The sequence below is a fragment of the Callithrix jacchus genome, chromosome 16, assembly GCF_049354715.1.
Source record: "Callithrix jacchus isolate 240 chromosome 16, calJac240_pri, whole genome shotgun sequence".
Lineage (NCBI taxonomy): Eukaryota > Metazoa > Chordata > Mammalia > Primates > Cebidae > Callithrix > Callithrix jacchus.
This window is the reverse complement of record NC_133517.1, coordinates 34,223,502-34,248,762: the sequence shown is the minus strand read 5'-3', so window position 1 is coordinate 34,248,762 and position 25,261 is coordinate 34,223,502. Positions and strand designations below refer to the sequence as shown.

The following is a 25,261-nucleotide window of genomic DNA, read 5'->3' as shown; positions in this document are numbered from 1 at the left end:
TGTTAATGGCTTTGTGATTGAACACTTACATTTTCCCTGTATCACAACATTATTATTTTGATAGTGAAGCCCCTGATTACATCCATTACTTAACTCTTTAAAGTATTCACAAGAAAGAATTAATAAAAAATGGTTCACGAAATATAGCAGTCCAGAGATCCAGAGGGGTACACTGGTTACATCTAACATAAAGGAATATTAAGTATAGTAACACTGAGATCCCCTGAGGGACAACAGAAGAAAAATAAGACAGGGAAAAATAGCTTCTTTTATTTTAACAATACATTTAAGTGTTTAATCAGTTCCCTGAATTACAGTGACAGGATTCTGAAAGGCTACTGAAACAAATGCACATAGGAAGCCCTCGCATAATTCATTCTCCTTTTCATATTCATTCTCTCCCTTATCCTTTTTCTCATATGCATAAAAACACACCCATATACTGCAAACAAAGAGAACAAAACTGAATTTTTAATCATGAGCATTTGTAGAAAAGGTACAAAGATTATGTTTAAATGTGTCCTTCATGGGAAAAATACATCCTGGGACCTTTTTTTATTTTTTAATTCACTTTCATTCTGTTTTAGCTGAGGACCACCTATGTTCGTAATTATAGAAAACAGCGTTGATTTACATATGGCAAATGACATTTAATTGCTTACTTGGAATGCTGCATCTTCAGTTAGGAGGAAGGAGAGACAGAAATTTCACCACCGTAATGGTCAACAATATTTAATCTCTACTCACTTAAAACAAATGACCATTTTACAGCAATCAATATTGCTTTCTTTTCATGATTTATGTAGACATTATGAAATGAAATGAACAATGAAATGATCAGTGTTGCAACAGAAAGTTGTTTTACCTTACACTTATCAGCTAGTTTAAATTATTAAAAAAGTTCTTTTGATATTAAATTTAGTCCATTGTTTATTTCCTTGCTTCCCTGAACAAGAATGTAGGGATCTTTGTTTTTACAGTAAAGAATCTCAAACAATAAGGACAATTTTCGCACACAGTACATACTCGATAGACATTTTTGAGTAAATATTCTTCAAAAGACAATTATGTTAACTTGAAACATACATATTTGGTGTTTATCGTAATAAACTTAATTGAAAATGCTTTGAGTTTTAAAATATAAGCAATTGCTAAATTAAGTTTAGCCCAATGCTGCCTCCTTATATATTCTAAATTTGACCTAATGGTTTCTCTGTGCACAGTAAACTGTAACCTCTCCGTGTGTAAAAAGACTGCAATCGACTTTTGTGCCAATTACTGAGTTTTGGCCAAAGGTGGCCAACTGTTCAAACCAGGCTCAAATGAGGCAAACGCCAAGCTGTAACCAATCTGGCTGTTCCAGTACCTAATTTCTGTTTTCTGTCCATAACTTCCCTTTCTCTGTCCATAGATCTTCACCACGTGGCTGTGCTGGTCTCTCTTTCAGCCTGCTCTTGCTTGAGAAGCTTTCTAATTAGAGAATCATTCTTTGCTCTGTTAAACTTGTTAAATTTAATTTGTCTAAGGTTTTCTTTTAATGCTATGTTTTCTTTTTTAATTTTTTTATTACAAATTCTTTATTTTTTAAATTATACTTTAAGTTCTGGGGTACGTGTGCAGATCATGCAGGTTTGTTACATAGGTATACACATGCCATAGTGGTTTGCTGCATCCATCCCGCCATCATCTACCTTAGGTATTCTCCTAATGTAATCCTTCCCCAATCCCTGCACTCACGGCTATCCCTCCTCTAGTGCCCCCACCGCCTGACAGGCCCCAGTGTGTGATTTTCCCCTCCCTGTGTCTGTGTGTTCTCATTGTTCAATACCCACTTATGAGTGAGAACATGTGGTGTCTGGTTTTCTGTTCTTGTGTCAGTTTGCTGAGAATGATGTTTCCAGATTCAACCATATCCCGGCAAAGGACATGAAATCATCATTTTTTATGGCTGCGTAGTATTCCATGGTGTATATGTGCCACATTTTCTTTATCCAGTCTATCATTGATGGGTATTTGGGTTGGTTCCAAGTCTTTGCTGTTGTAAACAGTGCCGCAGTAAACATACATACGTGTGCATGTGTCTTTATAATTGAATGTTTTATAATCCTTTGAGTATATACTCAGTAATGGGATTGCTGGATCAAATGGTATTTATAGTTCTAGATCCTTGAGGAATTGCAACACTGTCTTCCACAATGGTTGAACTAATTTACATTCCCACCAACAGTATAAAAATGTTCCTATTTCTCCACATCCTCCCCAGCATCTGTTGTCTCCTGATTTTTTAATGATACCCATTCTAACTGGTATGAGATGGTATTTCAATGTGGTTTTGATTTGCATTTCTCTAATGACCAGTGATGATGAGCTTTTTTTCATGTTTATTGGCTGCATAAATGTCTTCTTTTGAAAAGTGTCTGTTCATATCCTTTGCCCACTTTTTGAGGGGGTTGTTTTTTTCTTGTAAATTTGTTTAAGTTCTTTGTAGATTCTGGTTATTAGCCCTTTGTCATGAGTAAAGCACCAAAAGCAATGGCAACAAAAGCCAAAATAGACAAATGGGATCTAATTATATGTAAGAGCTCTGCACAGAAAAAGAAACTATCATTAGAATGAACCGGCCTCCAATAGAATAGGAAACAATTGATGCTATATTTTATAAAAATCTGGGCCTGATAAAGGATGAGTTAACTCTTCCCTATTTGTTTCTTTTTTTATTTTGGCCCTTTGGGGTAGTTTACTAAGATAGGCTTATTTTCCATTTTCAAAACGAGTACAGTAAGAATATCTCATAAGAATACCTATCTCCTATGGCTATGTTGTAACAGTTAAACAGTTAATTTATATCAAGCATTTCTCACATAGTAGGTGCTAAATAAATGTTGTCAACATCATTATAGCATGCTGATTTAATTGATTACTATGAGACAGTATGCAGTCCAAATAGTAAAACAAAACAAAACATAAACTTCATTATCTCATACTCTTTTTTGAGCTCGATTTATTTAATGTTCTTAGGATATAACAATGGTCTCAGAATACCTAAGTGTATAACAATTTATTTACACATACAATCTACAGTTTCTGCTATTATTTGATCTTTTTTTTTTTTGAGATGGAGTTTTGCTCTTGTTACCCAGGCTGGAGTACAATGGCACGATCTTGGCTCACCGCAACCTCCGTCTCCTGGGTTCAGGCAATTCTCCTGCCTCAGTCTCTTGAGTAGCTGGAATTACAGGCACGTGCCACCATGCCCAGCTAATTTTTTGTATTTTTAGTAGAGACGGGGTTTCACCATGTTGACCAGGATGGTCTCGATCTGTTGACCTTGTGATCCACGCACCTCGGCCTCCCAGAGTGCTGGGATTACAGGCATGAGCCACTGTGCCTGGCCCTATTTGATCTTTTAAATATCTTCTATAATCAGCTAAGTGGCTTCAAAAGTATTGTTGGATAACTTTAAAAATGCCAAATTATATATGCTATCTTTTTCATACATGTTTGAAACTATGGATTAACAGAGTAACAGTTACATTCTAAATGTAACAGTTATATTTAGAGAGTAAATATTTTTATATACACAAGTTTCTCCTGAGGACAGACCTTGTTAAGAAGAACAGAGTGCTGTGGTGTATTTCAAAATGGTTCCTTTTCCCCGCCCGCAAGGAATTTTTCTCAGATACTTACTGTGAGAACGTAGTCTCACAGTATGTATGTATTTACACACCTAGTGTATGTAAATAATGAGTATTAAAAATGTTTACTTTCTAAAATGTAAAACTTGTGAGCACAAAAAAGCTTACAGACTAGTCCCCATTTTTAAAGCTGGTAACTTAATCTCTAATCATTGTAGGAAGTTCCAAATTATCCAAATTTTTAAGAAAACATTTCCCAGGCAAACACTTCCACAGTTCTTTTTTCTGTATTCTCTTCAGGAGTTATACACTTTTGATGTTTTTTCTGCTAAGTCTGTAAGTCACAATTCCTCTTACATATCCACTACTTGCATTGTGCAGGTCAGTACTGTTCCTCCTATTAGAGCAACAGCCTGACTTTAGATAAAACTGGTTCTGCCATAAAGGCCTCAAACCTTTAATTTTCAATGATAAGTTTAGCATCTCAAATATTTAAAATAACCCTAGGTCTAACACATAATGACAAACAAGAAATACAATTTTAGAAAAACCCTTATAGTACATTCTGACCATATCTTCCAAAAACCTTTAAGAAAAATTATATAAATATTCTACTTTTCTATTTTCTTTTCGAATATTAAGCTTTCATATAACGTTATACAGGTCTCCCTTCATAGCCATGGGGAAATTGGTTCCAGGACTCCTGTAGAAACCAAAATCCACAGGTGCTGGAATCCCTTATATAAAATGGCGTAGCATTTGCATTAACCTATGTTGCACATTCTCTTATATTCTTTAAATCATCTTTAGATTATGTGTAACATTTAATGCAATGTAAAAGCTATGTAAAAAATTATTTTACTGTATTTTCCTATTATTTTTTATTGTTGCATGGTTATTTTTATGGGGTTTTTTTCTGAGTATTTTTGATGAATAGGTGGCTGAATTCATGGATGCAGAACCCCTTGATATGGAGAGCCAACTGAAAAATTTTTACTAAAAAATCTATTTCCAGTTTCTATTTCTCTATGTAAGGAGCTTGGAAGTCACCACTCCATCCCTTTTCCAAGTAAAAAGTTAAACAGACTGGAAACTGAGCATTCTTTTTGAATTCTTAAGAAAAATGAGGACACACAGAGAGCACAATTCTGACCCTCAAGATTGGAGAGAGAGGCAAATGCAGAGAGTCACAGCTTACCAGACAGAAACCCATGAGTAGAAAGTGTCACAGGAACAAGTGCTGTGGTAGAAAAACCTCAACTGTAATTGACAAGTTGCTGGAGGCTCAGGATGAAAAAGTCTGAATTAAATCACTTGTTTGAACCAAGACAGAAGGGACTCCTACACTCTGTTTTACCCCCAAGAGCTTGACTAGCTTCTCACAGTAAATATCCGAGAAAAATCCAGGGGGAGCCGAAAAGGAACAATTTTGAAATTCACTACAGCCTGTTCTTAACAAGGTCTGTCCTCAGGAGAAACCAGCTAATCAGAGGCTAACTTGCTGGGTACTTTCAGAGCCCAACTGACCTGGGGAAAGGAAAACCCCCAACTCTAGCCCACTCCAGCTTTCCATGCGGAAGAAGAGAAATACTCAACTCCAGCCCACTGTTGCCATCCTGTCTTCAGTAAAGGGGGAAAAATAACTGAGAAACACTTGCAAAGTTCACAGTCCAAAAGCCAATGTCCCCTAAATGACTAAGACCTAATAATAAGACTACCGAGTGCACCCTGTCACCCCATACTTTACACCATGTTACTAGAGGTCTATTTACAGCAGTTCCTTTTACTCAGTTCATCATATCTGGCTATCAAGAAAAAACAGCAAGGCATACTATAAGGCAAAAAAAAAAAAAAAACCCACACAATCTGAAGAGATATGTAAGCATCAGACATACTGGGGATGTGGAAATTATCAAACTGGAAACTTAAGACAAGTATGATTAATATACTATGGGCTCTAATGGACAAAGTAGACATCATATAATAACAGATGGAGAATGTAAGCAAAGAGATGGAAATCTTAAAGAACCAAAAGAAATGCTGGTGATCAAAAAAGGAATAGCATAAATGAAGAGTGCCTTTGATGAGCTAATTCATAGATTGAACATTAGCTGAGGAAAGACTCTCTGAGCTTGAGATAAATCAGTAGAAACCTCCAAAACCAGAAAACACACACACACACACACACACACACACAGAGAACAAAATACCTAAAGATTGTCGTACAACTCTAAAAGGTATAATATACATATAAGGGGAATATCAGAAGATGAAGAAAAAGAGATGGGAACAGAAGAAATATTTGAAACAATAATGATTAAGAATAAATTCAGACACCAAACCATATATCCAAGAAGCTCAGAAACCACCAAAAAGGATAAATGTCAAAAAAAAAAAAAAAAAAGAAAACTACACCTAGGTATATCATCTGAAAATTCTTTTAAATACCTCTTACCTGGATATCTTATACTTCTTTACATCAGTACAAAGGTATAGCAGTCATTAATTCAACTCATTAAATTAGAATTCTGCTTTCCTGCTGGATAGAAGGCAATACTGCACTTCATAGTTCCACATTCAAAATTTAGCAATTTGCTTTGACCAGCAAAACACGAAATACCAGTGCATAATGAGCCACTCTCCCTTCCCACTGCTGCAGTGATCATGGAAGTATATTCAGATAAAACCTTCAATTTCTTACCAACTCATTTTGGGTATTTAGTCTGTGTGTTGTTAAGACATTGAAATTTGAGCTTGCTTATTTCTAGAGTATAACCTGAGCTCCTCTGACTGATACAAATGTTACTTTTCTCCAGAAGCCTTTCACAAGTACAACATAGTCTGAGTTAAATGCTGCTTCTCCAAGTGATGACAGCCTTCTACTCATACGCTTATTATAACACAACACTATAGTAAAATGGCTGCTGGAATTATCCATTTCCTTTGTTAAACTATACTCCCGAGGTAGGAACTGTTAGTGGCTAGCTTGCAGTAAGTTATTAAAAAAACCTTTACTGAATTCACTGATCATTCCTACATTCACTCATCAAGAGCCAGGGACCACTCCAGTCACTAAAGATAGAGTACAAACAGAGCAAACCAAAACTCCTGACTTCATATGCCTTAGATTCTTATGAGGGACAATGATAATAAGCAAGACACATAAGTGTAACCATACAGATTAATAGATAGTGGTAAAAACTATAGAGCAAAGAAAGAATATAAAGTGTTGGATGGTCATCCGATAAGACTCCATTTAGAAGGTGAACTTTTAATAAAGACCAAAAAAAAAAAAATAGGAAGGAAATTGGTCATACAATTCCTACATATGGAGGAAGAGCAATTTAGTAGAAAGAATAGCAAGTGCAAAAATTCTGAGATGAGAAAATGCCTGGCATGTACAAAGAAAAACAAGGAGGCAGTATGCCCAGGGCAAGTGAATGATGAGAACAGTTAAAGAAGAAATTAGAGAAGTAACAAACGATCAAGTCTTGTGGAGACAATCAGTCCAGTCCAAAAGCTTTATTTAGATTTTATGTTGTATCAAATGGAGAGCTATTGAAAGGTTTTGAGTAGAGTGCGGAGTGGGAAAGAACAGGACAAGATGAGGTCAGAGATAAACAGGGGCCCATATTCTTCATTTTACTTTATGTCATATTTCCTCTCTCCACAATAAATGAGAAAAATGAGTGTATCAATTTACTATGAAATATTGTTGAATAAATGTTTTATGATGATATTAATCTGTTCATTACTTCATATGCAGGAACAGTGATTAAAGCCAATAAATAATTACCAAAATATTGCAATATTCAAAGTATAACAATGTACTGAATGTACAAATGTCAAGCATTTAATGTAGCAACATATCTTAATAGGCAGTTGAAAATACTAAACATTTAACAAATAAGTTATTTATAAATGTATATAATTCTATAAATGTTACTTGTTTGGATTTTCTGAAATATCACAAAATAAATACAAGTAAAAACATTTCCTTATTGTAATACTGCCTTCCATAAGAAAAACCTCTGCTTGGAAACCAGGTTCATTGACAGAAGAAAACAACCTAAAACGAAGTACGAAGTGAAAGAAAACAAACTACAAATCAAAACACCTTTTGCAAAATGTTAAATCAAATAAACACACCTTGCGTTGTGTCTTTGATGCTGCCAAGTCTAAACTCTGGAAAGCTGCCAAGGGATAAGATGTTTCCAAAGCCAAGGTCTTTACTTAGGTAGCTGTGCTTGCATTCCTGGCAAATTCAATTCCAAATACCAAAAATAATATTGTTGGTGATTTTTCTTACTGCAATTCAAAACAAAGTATATAAAAATAGTAAATGAATGATCTCCAGTTCCCTAGTTGTCCATGAATCTAAATCACAATGAAAACATTTCCAAAAAGTGTTTCTTAGTTTGCTAACTCTGTTGTTTATTCAATCTGAATACATTTCTATGCCAAATATATTTGGAAAATGTTGCATATTATGCCCCGTTTTAACAAGGCAAAATTTCATAATAAAGGCTCTGAGAAGTCCTGTAACAGAAAAATCTATTTAAATTTACAGATGCTTCCACTGTTTTCTAAAGTCAGGCATAAATGTAAAGAGACTGATATAAAATTATTTTCTGTTATTTTAATTTGCTTAAGTTTGACTTTAAAAAATTAGATTTATTCAGTCATAAATGTCAAAATATATGTTATTTTAAATGCCCATTTTAAAAGCAACATGGTAATGCATGATTTATTCATTTGTTTGTTAAATATTTACTGAAAACCTACTAAATGCCAGGCAATGAAGTTATGTCTAGTTTTATGTTGCAATTGCTCTCATATGGATAAGAGCATCAAATTTAAATATTTTCAAACTGCTGTCTAATCATGATACCAACTCAAAATGTAACCCCAATTATTTTGGAACACAAGCTTTACTAATTTTAATGAGATAATTAAAAATAGCAATTTTTAGGTAATTATTAAATAATGCTAACAATCCAAGTCAAGAGTAATAATATGAAAGAATAATCTTTTTTATTTGACCAATGAAATACTAAATACCAGTGCATAATGAGCCACTCTCCCTTTCCACTGCTGCAGTGATCATGGAAGTATATGATCACTTTCCATTTAACAAAGGTGCTACAAAATAATAAAGCTGGACACTTACCTCACAGCATACACAAAATATAATTCAAAATGAATCACAGAACTAAATGCAAAGACTAAAACTATAAAACATTTAAAAGAAAATATAGGAATAAAATTTTATGACTTTGATTTAGAAAATATTCTCTTACATACAACACCAAAAGCACAAGCAATAAAATAAAATATAGATAAATTGCACTCCATTAAAATAAAACTTCTGTGCTTTAAAGAACATGACCAAAAAAGTGCAAAGGCAGTCCACAGAAGAAAATATTTGCACACTATATATATAATGTCTAGTGCCCAGAATATATAAAGAACTCTCACAACTCAACATAAAAGATCAAATAATACAAGTTTTAAATGGCCAAGATATTTGAATAATTTTCCAGAGAAAACATACAAATTGCCAGAAAGCACAGGAAAAGATGCTCAACATCATTGTCATTAGGAAAACTCAGATCAAAACCACAATGATATACCACTTTACCCCTAGTAGGATGACTATTTTTTTAAATGCAAGTGGAGATGAGGATATGGAGAAACTGGAAACTTTATAAATTGCAGGTAAAAAAATAAAATGATACAGCCACACTTTGAAAAACTTTGGCAGCTCCTCAAAAATCCAAACACAAAGTTATCATATGGCCAGCAATTCTGCTCTTAGGTATATACCCCAAAAAAAGGAAAACATCTCCACCCAAAAACTTACATATGAATGTTCAGAGCAGCATTATTCTAATAGCCAAAAAGGAGAAACAACTCATGATGAATAGGTATCTAAAATCTGGTATATATCTATATGATGGAATATTAAAAAGAATTAAATATTGATAATGCTGCAACATGGATGACCCTTGTAAACATGTGTCTAAGTGAAAGAAGTCAGTCACAAAAGTCCACTTAATACATAACTTCTATTGTTCCCTTTATATGAAAGAACTTCTCTATCCTTCTCTATTGAACCAGATAGGTGAAGCTCAATAGAGAAAGATGATAGATTAGTGGTTGTTTAAGGGGTTGGAGGTAGAAGGGGTGGAAATGGACATAATGGGTACAGAATTTCTATTTGAATTAATGAAAACACTCTAAAATTAGGTAGTTGCACAACATTTGGAATATGCTAAAACTCCCGAATTGTACACTTTAAAGTGGTAAGTCTTATGCTTGTGAAATATATCTCAATAATGTGGCTATTAAAATACAAGTGTCATAAAAATGCAAGTCTACAGTCCATATTAAAATGTTTGGGCCAGATATGACTTGAATGTTTTTAGATTATAAAAAGGTAATAAATCCCATCTACCATAATTACATAATAGTCCTGAAAGGAAGCACATTAATACTTCATAGAAAAATCTTATGCCTATTAATTACATAAATAGTCCCATGTCATTTACGTCTGTTTTTTTGTCTCAATTAAGTTTGCAGAAAACTTGACAAAGTTTAATTTTGCAGAACTTTTGGATTTTGAAAATGCAAATGATGGGTGTTGGTGCCTTATTCATGATGATTGTTAATATTAATAATAATCTCAGCAACTACCCATTTGTTGACTAGCAACTAATGTGGCAACCACTGTGGTAAGCACATCACATATCATAAATTTCATAACATTTTTGTATAATAGGTACAATTTCCCAAATGAGGAAACTGAGTTTCCTAATGATTAAGTGATTTACCCAAGCATGCAAAGTTGACAGGGAACAGATTTAAACTCAAATCTATCTGATCATAGAGTTTACTCTCTTTCCTCTGTATATCAGAGTATGTTCAGACCATTCACCTGAACTACAGACTCTACCTCTGTAAAATGGAGTAAGAGCCCTTTTACATATACATACATGTATACATAAACATACATATATATATTTTTTCATTAAAAGATTTCATTCTTACTTCACATATATACATGTATATTTATGTGTATACATGCATATATGTGCATGTGTATATGTATATATACATATGTACCTATGCATGTATACATATATACGTGTATATGTATATGTCTGTATCTGTATGTATATGCATATACATGTGTACACATGCATATGTACATATACACATGCACATATATGTATGTATACACATAAACATACATATATGTACATATGTGTAGGTATACGCATATATGTATGTTTGCGCATATACATACATATACACATATACATGTGAAGTAAGAATGAAATAAAATCTTTCAATGAAAATAATGTGTTAAATATAAAGGTCTACATAAATATGAGACATCATCTAAATAACTATTTTCATTATATATCTAAATCAAGGTTCAAAGGAGATATGTTTTCAGTCAAATTTTACACAGGCATTCCAAACAAATGTATTAATTTTATTAGAAGAAATGCTAAGCATTAATTTAAAGATTTTTTTAAATACTAAGCAAAGAAAATCTAAATATATTCAAACGGTCTATAGCTAAGCTTCTATCATCTCAAGCTTCATAAAGTTTTTGTAAGTCCTATATAAAAGTGGTGCAGTGTGCAAGCATCTACATTATGTTTTGTCTTAAAGCAGTTCTACCCAGGAGAAGCCAGAACAGGTTATATTTTTACTTTATAAGTAACGTCTTAATATTCTGAAAATTTTTAATGATTTAAGGTTATTTAACAGTCTGTTCACATAAGTTCACCTACCATGTAAGTTCCTAGGGTAACTAAGGGATTGTTTATATATTCCTCCTTACAGGAAAACTTATGTATACCTCAAAACAACTTTTATTCCATGAAAGTATAATCATAAAATTAAAGAATTTTAGAAAGTGTGGTACAGTATTTGAAAAAGCTTCAGAACCATTTAAAAATAACAATTCGATCATGTTGCTGTACCACTTGCAAACCTGAAATGGATCCTCATTGCCTGCAAGATGAAAATAGTTTTGCATGTCATATAAGAGTCTTCTCAGTCTGGGCTAGCAGGTTCATACTGCCTCAACTCTAGCTATTTTTCTCTAGATCAGGCTCCAATAACTAAGTTCTTTTGATTTCCCAACCACAAGACTCCATTTACAGCTTAATAGTTTTTACAAATCTTATTATACTTACTTTAATGTTGCTCAGCCCTAGCCTTGTCTAACTTGAATTCACAGGCACTCTTCAAGACCCCATTTAATTAGATACTTTCTCTGTGTAATTCACCTATGCCTGCTAGAAAAATCTGTGGTTATCTGATGGATATGTAACTCACTTATTAAATATTGTACCTACTTATCTCCAAAAACATCTAGAATTTTGTCATATAACAGTACCCATTGTTTCTTATTATAATATTGAGATATTACCTGATTTTCATCCTTGGAAATAATAATATAAAATATTCACATGAATTTTGTTTCATTTATGGAATAGAGATGAAAAAGTGAAGATGTGGATTACAAAATGCAAATAATGATATATGTTTTTAGGATAATCTTAACCATATAAAACCAAAGAGATGCTGGGGTAAGTCAAACATTTATTCATCAAAAATTGAATAAATCTGAGTCCCTTGAACTGAAAAGAAAAGTACACTAAGGTTTACAATTCAGGTCATGAGTTGAAAAACGTATTCTGTTTTTTAGATACATATATTTTAGGCTTTGCATGTCAAGAAGGAAAATCAAATTATAACAATGTGACTGTGATTTTAGTGTGCTGAGATCCAGAGCAGGCCAATGAAAGTGCCTCCATGTATGGCTCTGTGGCAATTACATAACTCTGCTATATTGTATTGTACTGTGAAAGCAGCCATAGACAATATGTAAACAAATGAGTGTGATTGTGTTCCAATAAAACTTTATTAATAATTAAATTTGAATTTTACATAATTTTCACAAGTAACAAAACATCATTATCCTTTTGATTTTTCAGCGATTTAAACATGTACAAACCATTTCAAGCTCACGAATCATAGGATGCATACAGTGAGTTAGATCTGGCCTGCTGGTTACAGTTTGCTAATCAATGGTTTGGGGATACTTTTTATATCTATTCATACTCTTAAATTATCAGGTTTCCTCTCCGACGTAAATAAGTCAGAAGTTCACAAAATTTTATTTAAATCAGGTTGTTTTTGAATTAATTTTTATAATATATATCTTCTCATGCAAATGATTTTTTAATTAGCAGTCAATTTTTAGCTAGATTTAACCAAATTATTGAAAACCTGGGGTATACCATCAGTTATATACACATACACACACACACACACACACACCTATAATGGCTTTTGTGTTGATCTTGCATTATCTCATAATAAGCTGGTATCTTCAGGTCTTTTTCCTCAAAAGCAAACATGAAGTAGTTTAGATTCCTTTATACAGATACTCCTCGACTTACCATGTGATTACATCCCAATAAACCCATCATAGGTCAAAAATATCTTAAATTGAAAATTCACTTAATACCCCAATAAACCCACAGTAAAATGAAATACTGTAAATCAAACCATCGTAAGTCCAGATGCTTTTCAACTAATAGGGTTACAAACCAATAAACCCATCATGAAGTTGAAAAATCATAAGTCAAACCATCATAAATCAGGAACAGACTGTATACAATAAGTGGTTTTCTGTTGCCATCACACAAGAATTACAAACTGCATGGGAATTACAAACTATAAACATGTTGCTCTATTGTTTTCTGGCATTTCATACTACAGAAAAGAAGTCTGAGGCCTGTCTAATTTTCATTTCCCGATAATAACATGCTTTTTAATTTTCTTTCTTGATGTGGAAAACATTTTTTTCTTTATTATCACAGTTTGATAATTTTGTGATTATTGTGTCTCTTTAAGTTGTCCTGCATTACATAAAAAAGGTCCTTTCTTCCTTCATAGGTCTTTTTCAGCTCCAGAAAGATTTTTTCTGTTACATTTTTAAAATTAGTTTTCTTTCAAATGCTCTGCTCTCTTCTTTAGGAACAACTATTGATCTATCTATCTATCTATTTTCTTGTCTCTTATTCAGAGACTCCAAATAGCCATACAGTGGACTCTATTCTTTATTCTCCATATATCATCTTTTTATGATTTACAACTTTTTAACTAAAATAACCTCTCAAGTCTATTCTCCACACTGACTAAACTTTGTACAACAACATCAATTATAAATGTTACTGCCTCAAATACAGATTTTGAACGCTTTTGTGGTGGGTAAAATAATGTCCCCCCAATCCAAAATGTCCAAGACCTAATTCCCATAACCTACAAATAAGTTGGATTGCAGAAGGGACTTTGCAGACATGATTCAATGAAGAACCTCAAAATGAAGAGTTTGTCCTGAATTATCTGAATGTTTCTTCAAAAGTAGATAACTCTTCCAGTTGTGGTCAGAAGGAGATGTGACCATAGAATAAGTCAGATTGCTGCAATGTTTTTGGCTTTGAAGTTAGGGGGCGGTGCATAAACCAAGGAATGTGGGCAGCCTCCAGAAATTACAAAAGAGAAGGAAACCGATAATCTCTCCTAGAGCCTCCAGAAAGGAATGCAGCCCTGTCCTTACCTCTATTTCAGCCCAAAGTGACCTATGTCAGACTTCTGAACTATGGAACTGCCAGGTAATAAATTCGTGTTGTTTTAAGTCACGAAATGTGGAGTAATGTGTTACAAGAGGAACCGAAAACTGATATGGCTCTCATATTTTTAGTTTCTCATCTTCTTATTTTCTGTTAATATCTTCTTTCTGTCACTTCATCATTGTCTGTTCTCCTATCCATAGAAGCCATGTAGTCTTGAATGTGTTGGATAGCAAATAACTCTGAAATGTTCTTCCTTAGCTTAAGATTGTTTTGAGAGTTTCATAGCTATACATCTTAGTCTTCCGCTGATATCCTCTGCCTCGATTTTGTATGATGTCTTGTTTCACTTGATTCATTTTCAAATGCAAATTTATCCAGAATATTATGACACTGAAAAAACTGTATAGATATTTTCTACATAAGCCAATGTTTTCCATATATGTATAAAGAGGATGGTGTTGAGGAGAGAAGAGACAGAGAATTAACTCCCTAGGAACACAGACAAAGCAGAATTGAAAACTGGGAGGTTCTTTTTAAAACTGTACCTTCCCTTCTTGAAACAAAATCTGATATACCTCTTCCCAGAGAGATTCAGTATTATATATTGAGTCACTGTGAATGATGGCAATGTATTATAATGCTCATACATATTGTTAAAAGAAAAAAATCTTCAACCTTTTCCACATGCATAGTTAACTTGACTGGAGTTAAGTTAACGGGAAGTCAAGTTAACTATGTATGTGGAAAAGGTTGAAGATTTGTTTTTTACATAACAAAGGATATTTCTACTTCCAGAGTTAAGTCTAAAACTTTCAATGCAGTGCACCTTCCACCTGCTGTAGGTAAGAAACTGTAATCCACAGTTAGGACATTGCCACAGGTATCCACATAGTTCATTATTCTATACCCTGCAATATTTGAATATTTTAAGATTCAAAGTATGTAAAACAAATGTTATTCAGATTAACCTATCTTTCTTTTGTCATTGCCAAAATTTTAAATTGTTCCATATAATTAGGCTGGTATTTCTGCAAGTATGTCAATAAATAATACCACTATAGAAGAACAAAGCTCCTTTATGCTGATGTCCATTCTCAATTTTGGTGGCTTAAAAGTCATGCAACTGACAAGAGCCTTTCATTAATGAAATTGTCTTTGCCTTCTAAGTCAATAAAACTTAAACCACTGAGTATGGAATGTTTACCTTTTTACTGTTGTTTAACATTTCAGAATTATGAGGTAAGTAGGAATCATTTCTTTTTCATGAAAACCTATACCTATGTCACTCTATTGTTGGAAAGGTACTGAACATAAAAAAGGGTATAAATATATGTAATAGGTATAAAAAAATTCGCTCTAGGCCTACACGATCCTTATCTGTTTAATAGGAAATTTGAGAATATCAAATATGATCAAATATGTATCACTATTTTCCATTAGTATTATTTTAGTCACTCTGGACAAATATCAGAAAAACACAAAATTCTAAGTAATATTGTTTAAGACATTCACAGTTAGAGTAAAATCTACTGATATAAAAAATGCAGATACATGTGAACAAAGATTAAGGGGAAATCTGGCCTAGTTTCACGTTTCTACATAGAGGAACTTCCATTGGAGCAGGGGCTCTCAATGGAGATGCTTTGGCATTGGAGTAAGACAAGGTAATTCTTCATTGAGCTGATAGCCCTCTACGTTACACAATATTTATCATCTCTAAACTTCAGGGTGCCCAAAGTCAGTAGTACTTCCTCTAAAGACATTAGAATAATTTAAAACGCCCCAACATATTTCAAATATTCCAGAGGTGTTACCCAGAATGGAAAACCAGAGCCCTAGATTTATAGTCCTGGCCTCAGATCCCACTTCTTTTTCACAGTTTACCAAAAAGAGACTAATCTGATCAGTGATTGGTTCACATTACTCCACCCATAGAGCTAACCCATATACACCAGTAAGCACTGAAGATTTGCCCCTTTTTACGACCTTCTCTGCCCTAGACCATGAAAAGCAGTAATTGTGGGTAAGCATATCAGTCCTGCAATCTGAAATGTTTACCTCAGCTGAACTAAAGTCTAGGTTCTAGGAAAGAGAGTAGGAGTAAAAGGAGGTAGGAAGTAGTGGTACTCATTTTTTGGTCTGATTTTTGGATAAAGCACTATCCCCTATTGACTTGTTATTGCAACTTGAAGCTGATATGGCAAACTCCACAAGTCTGTTTACAAACTCAAGAGCGGATGGAAAGAGCTATTATTGAGCCCCTAAAAATCTCTAAATCCATTGTAATGCTCTCTCTAAGCCACTTGTCTTTATCGCTCTTTTTCTACCATGAAATGAACTGAGTTAAGAAAGGAGTAGTCAAGTATCAAACAGTTTAAATAAAATTACAAGTACTAAAGAAATAACATGTACTCCTATACACATTCACGCATATTACAAAAGCAATAGATCTTTACATCTTTAAGTTTATCCTTATCCAATAACAACTTTTTTATATCTACTACTGATGCCCACTTTTATTGGTAAAGCTAGATATAGAATTGGACCAAAGAAAATAATGAACTCCATTTACAGATTTCTGTATGAATGTATAAATCAGGAAAAGAGCCACAGTGAAAACAACCACAATATTTTTTATCCACGAATTAAAACGTTATAAAAGATTATTCACTTAAGTAAAAAAAAAATAAAAGATTTCTAAGTATCAAGTAATTTCTAAGTATCAAGTAATAAAAGATTTCTAAGTATCAAGATTTCTAAGTATCAAGCATGTATTAAAAGTAATAAGCTTTTCTTTGACCAAAATGGACGTGGATAGATGAGAAAGTTTATGTATCTAATGCTCATCTCAAAAATACAATTTCACATTTTTCTCAAAATATTTGACAATACTCTTTTAACGTGTTTAAATACCACAATATGCTTTAAGAGGTTATGATCAAAGGGCATTTGAGATAAAACATAGATTACATGGTTTTGTAAGATAGCAACAATTGGCTGAACATTGTTAGTTCCCGTTTATTAGCACTTAAAAAAAATAAAAATGATAGGGGGATGACTGAAGACCCTGAACTAAGTTATGCTATGGTAAGAGGCACTGTAGAAGAAAGACAAAAGCCCCACTCTTCTCCCAGATATGTAGCCTTGGGTAAAAGTTACTTAGTCTCTCTGTAGGATGAGGCAGTGGCAGAGAATAATTTCCTTATTCCTAAAGAGGTTGAACAAAAACAGATGTTCTTAATCCAGGGCCCATTTAGGCTTCAAATTGCGTGTTTTTCTAAAGAGTGAGTCAATAACTTTTCTTGGTTTCTCAAAGTGGTAAATGACACCAAAAAGGTTAGTCATCCTTGCATTAAAAGGTAATGTTTCCGGCCAGGCGTTGTAGCACACGCCTGTAATACCAATACCTCGGTAGGCCGAGGCAGGAGGATCACCTGAGGTTAGGACTTCAAGATCAGCCTGGTCAACATGGTGAAACCCCGTCTCTACTAAAAATACAAAAATTAGCTGGGCCCGGTGGCGTGTGTCTGTAATCCCAGATACCTGGAAGGCTGAGGTAGGAGAATCACTTGAGCCCAGGAGGCGGAGGGTGCAGTAAGCTGAGACTGTGCCATTGCACTCTAGCCTAGCCAACGGAGCGAGACTCCACCTCAATCTTTTCAGGTATATATATATAGTTAGTGATATTAAAAGGGAAAAAGTGTCATTCAAGATATTACAGGTGCTATCTAACCAGAACCAATACAGAATCAATAATGAATAGATGAGTGAATTTCTTCCCCATTTCTAAATGACGCAAAGATTAAAAAAAAAAATCAAAAGGGAAATTTGAAAATACTTTAAGCTGAATGGCAATATTAGGATCATATAGACAAAAAGATTAAAAGTGTAATCAATAACACCTGACATTTGTGTAAATCATTGCTCTAATGATACTTTCACAATCAATTATTCCTCCTTTTTTTAGGAAGGAAGGGCATATCTTACAGTCCCCATTTTACAGATAAGAAAACAATTGCGAGAGTTACTGCCCAAGGACAAACACTTCTTAACCCTGCCAGTTTCCTGACTTGTAGGCCAATGCTCTTTCCGATGTTAACAAGTAGTACAAGCTTCCTTCCTCCGGGTTTACACTGTAAACCTGGCAAAGGTTTTTTAGCTCTTTTGTGTTTTCTCTGTGGAATGTTTGTTGTGCTGAATCATTAGGGGCAAGAGTACATGAGCAAACAAAAGAAGATTTGAAGTGGTTATCTGAGGTTACCAACTCATCCCATACTCGTTGATCATTAAGTATGGGCCGAATGAAGCAAAGACACTTCTCCACAATAGAGAATTAAAGGGAGATTATGTCTTGGGGCTTCTCTAGAAATAACTTGCTTCGACTTCTTCGGGAGGCTTATTAAGCTCTAACAAGCAGCAGAGAACTCCAAGTAGAAGAAACCTGATCTCCAATCCCCTCTTCCTAGTCATCCACGTGGACACCAACATCTGATGGATTCAGAATTCACCAAGCTCTAGAAAAGTAACCCCCCTCTCCTCACCACCACCAATAAAGCCACCTAGTCCTGAATGAATCGTCTCTCCGCAAAGTTTTGGCATTCAAATACGCGTTCATTAATAAGAGGAAGCAGGAGAAAGAGTAAACAGGAGTACCACGGAAAAAGGGGGCCCAAAAGGGAACTGCAGAACCGGGATAGCTGCAGAGAGAATTAAGCTGCCGCAAGTTATCTGACAGCACAAAGGAGCCAATCCCGAGCCGCACGGAAGACCTTGGGTAGTGGGCGGGACTAACGTATCCGGGGCCCAGCGGCAAGCGCCAGACATGCTGGCAGGGCGGGAACCGCGCGTTCCTTAGCAACCTCAACGGCCACGCCCACCGAACCCGGCACCCTCCATCCCCCACCCCGCATCCAACGCCCTGATCTACGGGAACGAGTCCTTCAGTGATCATCGTACCTACTGGGTTTCTCGGACTCCGGGTTTCTCTTGCAGGGCCTCCCTCCGCCCAGCCCGCCCTAGTGCCGCTCGCAGGGACGGAACGATCGTCTCCTAAAAGCTTTAAGGCTCGCTAAAGAGGTGCGCCCATTTTCAGTCCCGGGCCCCGAGCATCCTAGGCAAGGTCTCCCCAAATCCCCTCGCACTCGCCGGACACACACCTCAGCTCTGCCAAGGCAAGGGCCGACAAACTTCGTGGCCGGCTGGAAATGTTGCTGTCCACGGTCCTGTCACTCAGGGGTAGGGGCGGGACGAGCCAGCCGCACACTCCTACTCCCAAAGGGTGAGGCGGAAAGAGGCGGGGCTCTGCCCGCAGGGGCGGGACCAGGCCTCAACCGGCTCTCGGATTGGTCGGTCTTTCTCCCGCCTCTACGCGGGTCCAGGACGCAAAGGCGCCCGCCCTGCGGCCTTTCCCTCCTTTTGATGCGACCGTTGAGTTCTAATACTTGTCTCACAATGTAACTGCAGAAATTAAAAATAAAGACTGTGACTTGTTTCGTAAATATAAAACGGAAAAATATGTTATTTTGGTTATTGAACTCTTCCCATCTCACACACACTCCCCAATTCACACTCCCAGGAGCATCCATAAGTGGAAGTGTACGTTGTGTGTGTACAAAATGAATTCATTGCCCATTCAAACGGCAAAAAAGAAAAAAAAGTTTATATTAATATTAGAGATTAATCAATCTTTCTTTAGGAAAGATTGCTAAAACACTACCGACAATTAAAATTTAGGAGCCCATGTTTAGGTACACAATTTTCACATCTACAAAATGGGCGTTACTGAACGATATTATTTGAAAAGCTTTCGAATATTGAATGCTTTATTCATTATACTCATGTTATCCTTACAAAACCCACTGAGAGTATTATCCACAGCCTATGAACAATGAAACACAGGGTGGGAAAGGCTAGGTTTGTTCAAGCATTCAACAAATATAAGTGCCTGCAGCCATTATTTTTAATACTGTGGTAAACTAAATCTAAAATTCCTTCAAAATGTTGTGCAACCTCCAATGTAATTTTTCTCTTGCTCACATAAAAGTTACCTTCCTCTAGGCCAGCCAATCATATCTTTTTGAAAAAAGCCCTTGAGAAAGAAAGTAGCATACAAAAAAAAAAAAAAAGGAGACAAGTATAAATAGACTAACCAGAAGGCTCTCTGAAATCTCACAGGATATTATGGCCAGGAATTGAATCCAAAATGTAATTTTATATTCTGTCCTCCTAAATCATTTTCTGGTCTCCAGTTCCTCTCCCAGAAATAAAGGTAGAGTTAAATGAGATTATATTAATACTCTTAACTAGATTATTATGTGTGTGGCTTTAAAATTTTTTTCCTTTACATATTAAACCAAAACCCAGAAGTGTTTATCTTGTCTGATGCGGTTGTAGTAATGAGAAAAAAAAAAAAAAAAGAAAAAGAAAAGTACCTCTGGAAAACTGCCTTGAGATTCAATTAAAATGTTCATGATACTGTGATGCAATTGTTGGAATAAAAGAAATCCATTCCAATTACAAATAATTTTACCCTCTTGATCTGGTGAACTTCTAAATTCTTCTGAAAGCTTGCTAAATGTGAATAACTCTCGATAAAACTTTCTTGATTTCCTTTAATCTTCTAAAAATGTTTGGTTTGGCCAAGCATGGTGGTGTGCGCCTGTAATCCTAGCACTTTTGGGAGACAGAGGCAGGCAGATGCCTGAGATCAGGAGTCCAAGACCACCCTGGTCAACATGGTGAAACTGCTTGTCGACTAAAAATACAAAATTTAGCCAGACATGGTGGCAGATGCCTATAATCCCAGCTACTCGGGAGGCTGAAGCAGGATAATGGCTTGAGCCAGGAGGTGGAGATTGCAGTGAGCTGTGATTGCACTACTGCACTCCAGCCGGGCGACTGAGCAGGACTCTGTCTCAAAAACAACAACAACAAAAATGGTTTTAGACTAAAAGGAAAGAGTTATGATTGTACATTAGTAAGTATTATGTAAATAAATGCTGTAAGATTTAAATAAAAATGGTGAACGTACTTGAGTCCATTTTCATTACATATTTAAAGTGCAAATGTATTTGTTTGAATATTCTCACTTATATAAGATATTACACATTTAAATAAATGTATTATATGCATGTAAATGTGTAATCATTGAAATAAACACAGCTGTATACTACCCATATGTATAGCTCCAGATGTTTGAAGCATGCACTCAAATTGCTGGAACTTTACACCTTGGTGTCTAGTTAAACATCCAGGAGAAAATATGTTCTACATATACATAGGAATACATTTTAAAACTGTATCTACTATTTCAAAATAACGGTGGAACAGCAAATAGTGAGTCTCTACCACTGCATTTCTTATTATGAACACATTTTTGTGAGATGAGCTTGTCCTAGCTAATTGTTCTATAAGCAGTTTATTAATCTATTAAATGAGCACTAGACATCTTATTCTACATGCTTTTAACTACTGCAAAGTAGTCTTTCAAGTGTTTTTCAGAATAATTAACTCCTAAATATTTCTCATTAATGCTCCCAAGTAGGACATAATTCCAAGTGTGTAGCTGCCAGCTATTTCTTATACAAATGATATACAGATAGAACACATATATTGTAACTTTTGGAGTAGAAGAGTCTCATGCTATTCACACTTCAATTATTTATATTTTACCTCATGTTCTATTATAAAACTTGGAACATGTATAATTTGAAATCCCTCCATAGGCCCAAATGTATATTGGAAGAATTTATGAAGAGCAAATATAATTTATCAAATAAATAACTATATCTTAGGGACACTGAAAAAAAAGAAAATAGCTTAATGTAAAATTAAAACATCCAGATGTATGTTATATGCTTATTTATTCACCGTGTAAAGACATACATTATTGACTTAAAATTCTGGCAAGTTGAAATGTAAACTAGAATCTAATAATTGTATGTGCTAACTCCTTTGTCCTATATGAATATGCATATTGATTGAAATTTGAAAAAATATATATATTTGAATCATTTGTAAAACTTTGTTTTAGAAATATGAAGCTCAAATATCAACAAAATTGATTCTGTCAAAAGTGAATGATGCATATTGACTATTTTAACATGATAAATACAATATCAAATTACTTAGTCTTATTCAGCAGTCCTTTGCTCTAAATTGTAAGACAAAATAATTATCCAACCTAACTCTCTGAGTAGCTTGGATCACTTAATAAATCAAACATACATATTGCTATTTCCTTTCAATCACCCCAGAACAATATCAGGGAGGCAACTAGAATGAATTTTGTTTAAAACAATGATTTCTCATGTAAGTTTAATTAAGAAAGTCCTGTAATCCCCAAAGTCTACGCTTGAAAGTCTTTTTTTGTTTGTTTGTTTGTTTTTGTTTGTTTGTTTTCTGGTTTTTTTTTTTTTTTTTTTTTTTTTTTGAGACGGAGTTTCGCTCTTTTTACCCAGGCTGGAGTGCAATGGCGCGATCTCTACTCACTGCAACCTTCGCCTCCTGGGTTCAGGCAATTCTCCTGCCTCAGCCTCCTGAGTAGCTGGGATTACAGGCACGTACCACCATGCCCAGCTATTTTTTTTTGTTTTTTAGTAGAGATGGGGTTTCACCATGTTGACCAGAATGGTCTCGATCTCTTGACCTCGTGATCTCGATCTCTTGACCCAAAGTGCTGGGATTCCAGGCTTGAGCCACCGCGCCCGGCCGAAAGTCTTGATTTTAACTTATAGTACTATATTTTAACCTACTTAATAAAAACTGGAAAATGGGTTTGCTTTTCTTATAGAAAAATCTCCTTTTGAAAACTCAGAAAATTAATAAACCATAAAAACATTTTCACTGACTTGTATATTATTTGAAATTACACTTATACGGAATGAACTTCATGGAAAGGATGCAGGACAGGCAAGCTCCAAAATTGAGGCTTAGGCTGGAAGGGTTATTTGTTTTGCCAAGAAAGAATTCAAGGGCTAGCTGATGGTGGCAGCAACTCTTACTAAACAAACAGTATACATCCACAGCAGAGGTACTGCTTGACAGTGTCCTCGGAGGAGCAGGTCAGAGGCAGTTCTGCACTCATATTTATACCCACTTTTAGTTCTATGCAAATTAAGTGGTGGTTTATGCAGAAATTTCTAGGATGAGGTTGATAACTTCCAGGATGTAGGGTCGTTGCCATGGAAAGGGGCAGTAACTTCTGAGGGTTGCCATGGCAATGGTAAACTGACATGGCACACGGGTGGGCATGTCTTATGGGGAGAAACTGTTTTAGCTAGTCCTCAGATTGGTCTAGTGTCCAAGTTTCCACTCCAGAGTTTGTTTAGTATTCCCTCCTACCTCAGAAAGAATGGATCTACATTACTAAATGCATAGTTCAATGCTTATTTGCCTTCTGAAGAACTGAATTCAAGATTATCTCTGAAATCTAAAAAAAAGTATCTCAAAATATTTTTCAGATATAAGAACTTATATAGATAATTATTTCACAGGTGGAAGAAAGATGGAGTCACACATGCAAATATATTGATATAATTTCAAATGTGTAGCTACCAGCCATCTCTTTAACAAACGACATGGAAAGGAATATCTTAAAACCAATTGAAAGTGTTCACATTTACATTTTTTTCACTTTCTTGAACATTTAGTATATGTCAGTGATTCTAAAACATTTCCTTTTCTTAGTGTAAACATAATAATAATAATATGTTTTACAGTTGGTAGCCTCCTAATGTCCAGGTAATGACTCAGTAATCCAAGCTACTTTAATTTTGCATCACTTCCATCTAAAAACAAGGCCTCCACATTCCTTACATGTGGAGAAAAGAGCAGCTGCAGGATTTGATAGGGGCTTTTCACTGCCACAGGGCAAAATTGAGACACATCATTGGGAATACACTTTTGTCGTTCAGTATTAGTGCCAAGATTCATCAACATTATATCCATGTTATATTACATTGCGAAGAGCAATCTCACTATTCTCCCCTTTATATTACAGCCCAGTTTCTCCCTCACTCCAGTATTGCTGACTATCCTACCATGCTTCACCTGCTCTTTTGTTCATAATCATTCACCACTTTTATTAGTTATCTCTCCTGATTGTCTCCCTCCCCAAATCCCGCCGGCAGGACCCTGTGTGTGTTGTTCCCTTCCCTGTGTCCATGTGCTCTCATTGTGCAGCTCCCACTTATAAGTGAGAATATTTGGTGTTTGGTTTTCTTTTCCTGCATTAGTTTGCTGAGGATAATGGCTTGAAGCTCCATCTGTGTTCCTGCAAAGGACATGATCTTATTCCTTGTTACGTCTGCAGAGTATTCCATGGTGTATATGTACCACATTTTCTTTATTCAGTCTATCATTGATGGGCATTTGGGTTGATTCCATGTCTTTGCTATGGCACGTAGTGGAGTGCCATATCATGTGTGTGCATGTATCTTTATAATAGAACTGTTTATATTCCTTTGGGTATATACCAAGCGATGGGATTGCTGTGTAGAATGGTAGTTCTGCTTCTATGTCTTTAAGGAATTACCACACTATTTTCCACAACAGTTGAACTAATTTACATTTCCACCAACAGTGTAAAAGTGTTCTTATTTCTCCACTGCCTCATAGCATTTGTTTCTTGATTTTTTAGTAATTGCCATTCTGACTGGTGTGAGATGGTATCTCATTATGGTTTCGATTTACATTTCTCTATGATCAGTGATGTTGAGCTTTGTTCCATATGTTTCTTGGCCACATAAATGTCTTCTTTTGAGATGTGTCTGTTCATGTCTTTTGCCCACTTTTCAAAGGGGTTATTTTCTCTTGTCAATTTAAGTTTCTTGTACATTCTAGATATTAGGACTTTGTCAGATGGATAGATTGCAAAAAGTGTCTCCCAACTGTCTTTTCACCCATGATAGTTTCTTTTGCTATGCAGAAACTCTTTAGTTTAATTTAGTCACATTTGTCAAT

The 25,261-nt window shown here is 35.1% G+C and overlaps 1 protein-coding gene across 11 annotated transcripts in view; it reads right to left on the bottom strand.

Annotated features, from left to right (window-relative positions):
- TRIQK (triple QxxK/R motif containing) overlaps positions 1–25,261 on the bottom strand; it is a 276,517-nt gene that overhangs the window by 56,453 nt on the left and 194,803 nt on the right. For 3 of the 11 annotated variants that reach the window (XM_035277631.3, XM_002759066.6, XM_008982884.4), the window contains exons 1-2: positions 19,456–19,592; positions 7,785–7,943 (exon numbers count right to left, since the gene is read on the bottom strand). The exons of 1 other annotated variant lie outside the window; for it this stretch is intronic. The gene's annotated coding sequence lies outside the window, so the exon portion shown is untranslated. Of the gene's footprint in view, positions 1–7,784; positions 7,944–19,255; positions 19,593–25,261 lie in introns of those variants that run through there. 7 more of the 11 variants (XM_017965450.4, XM_078353601.1, XM_035277633.3 and 4 more) reach the window with 4 other exon arrangements.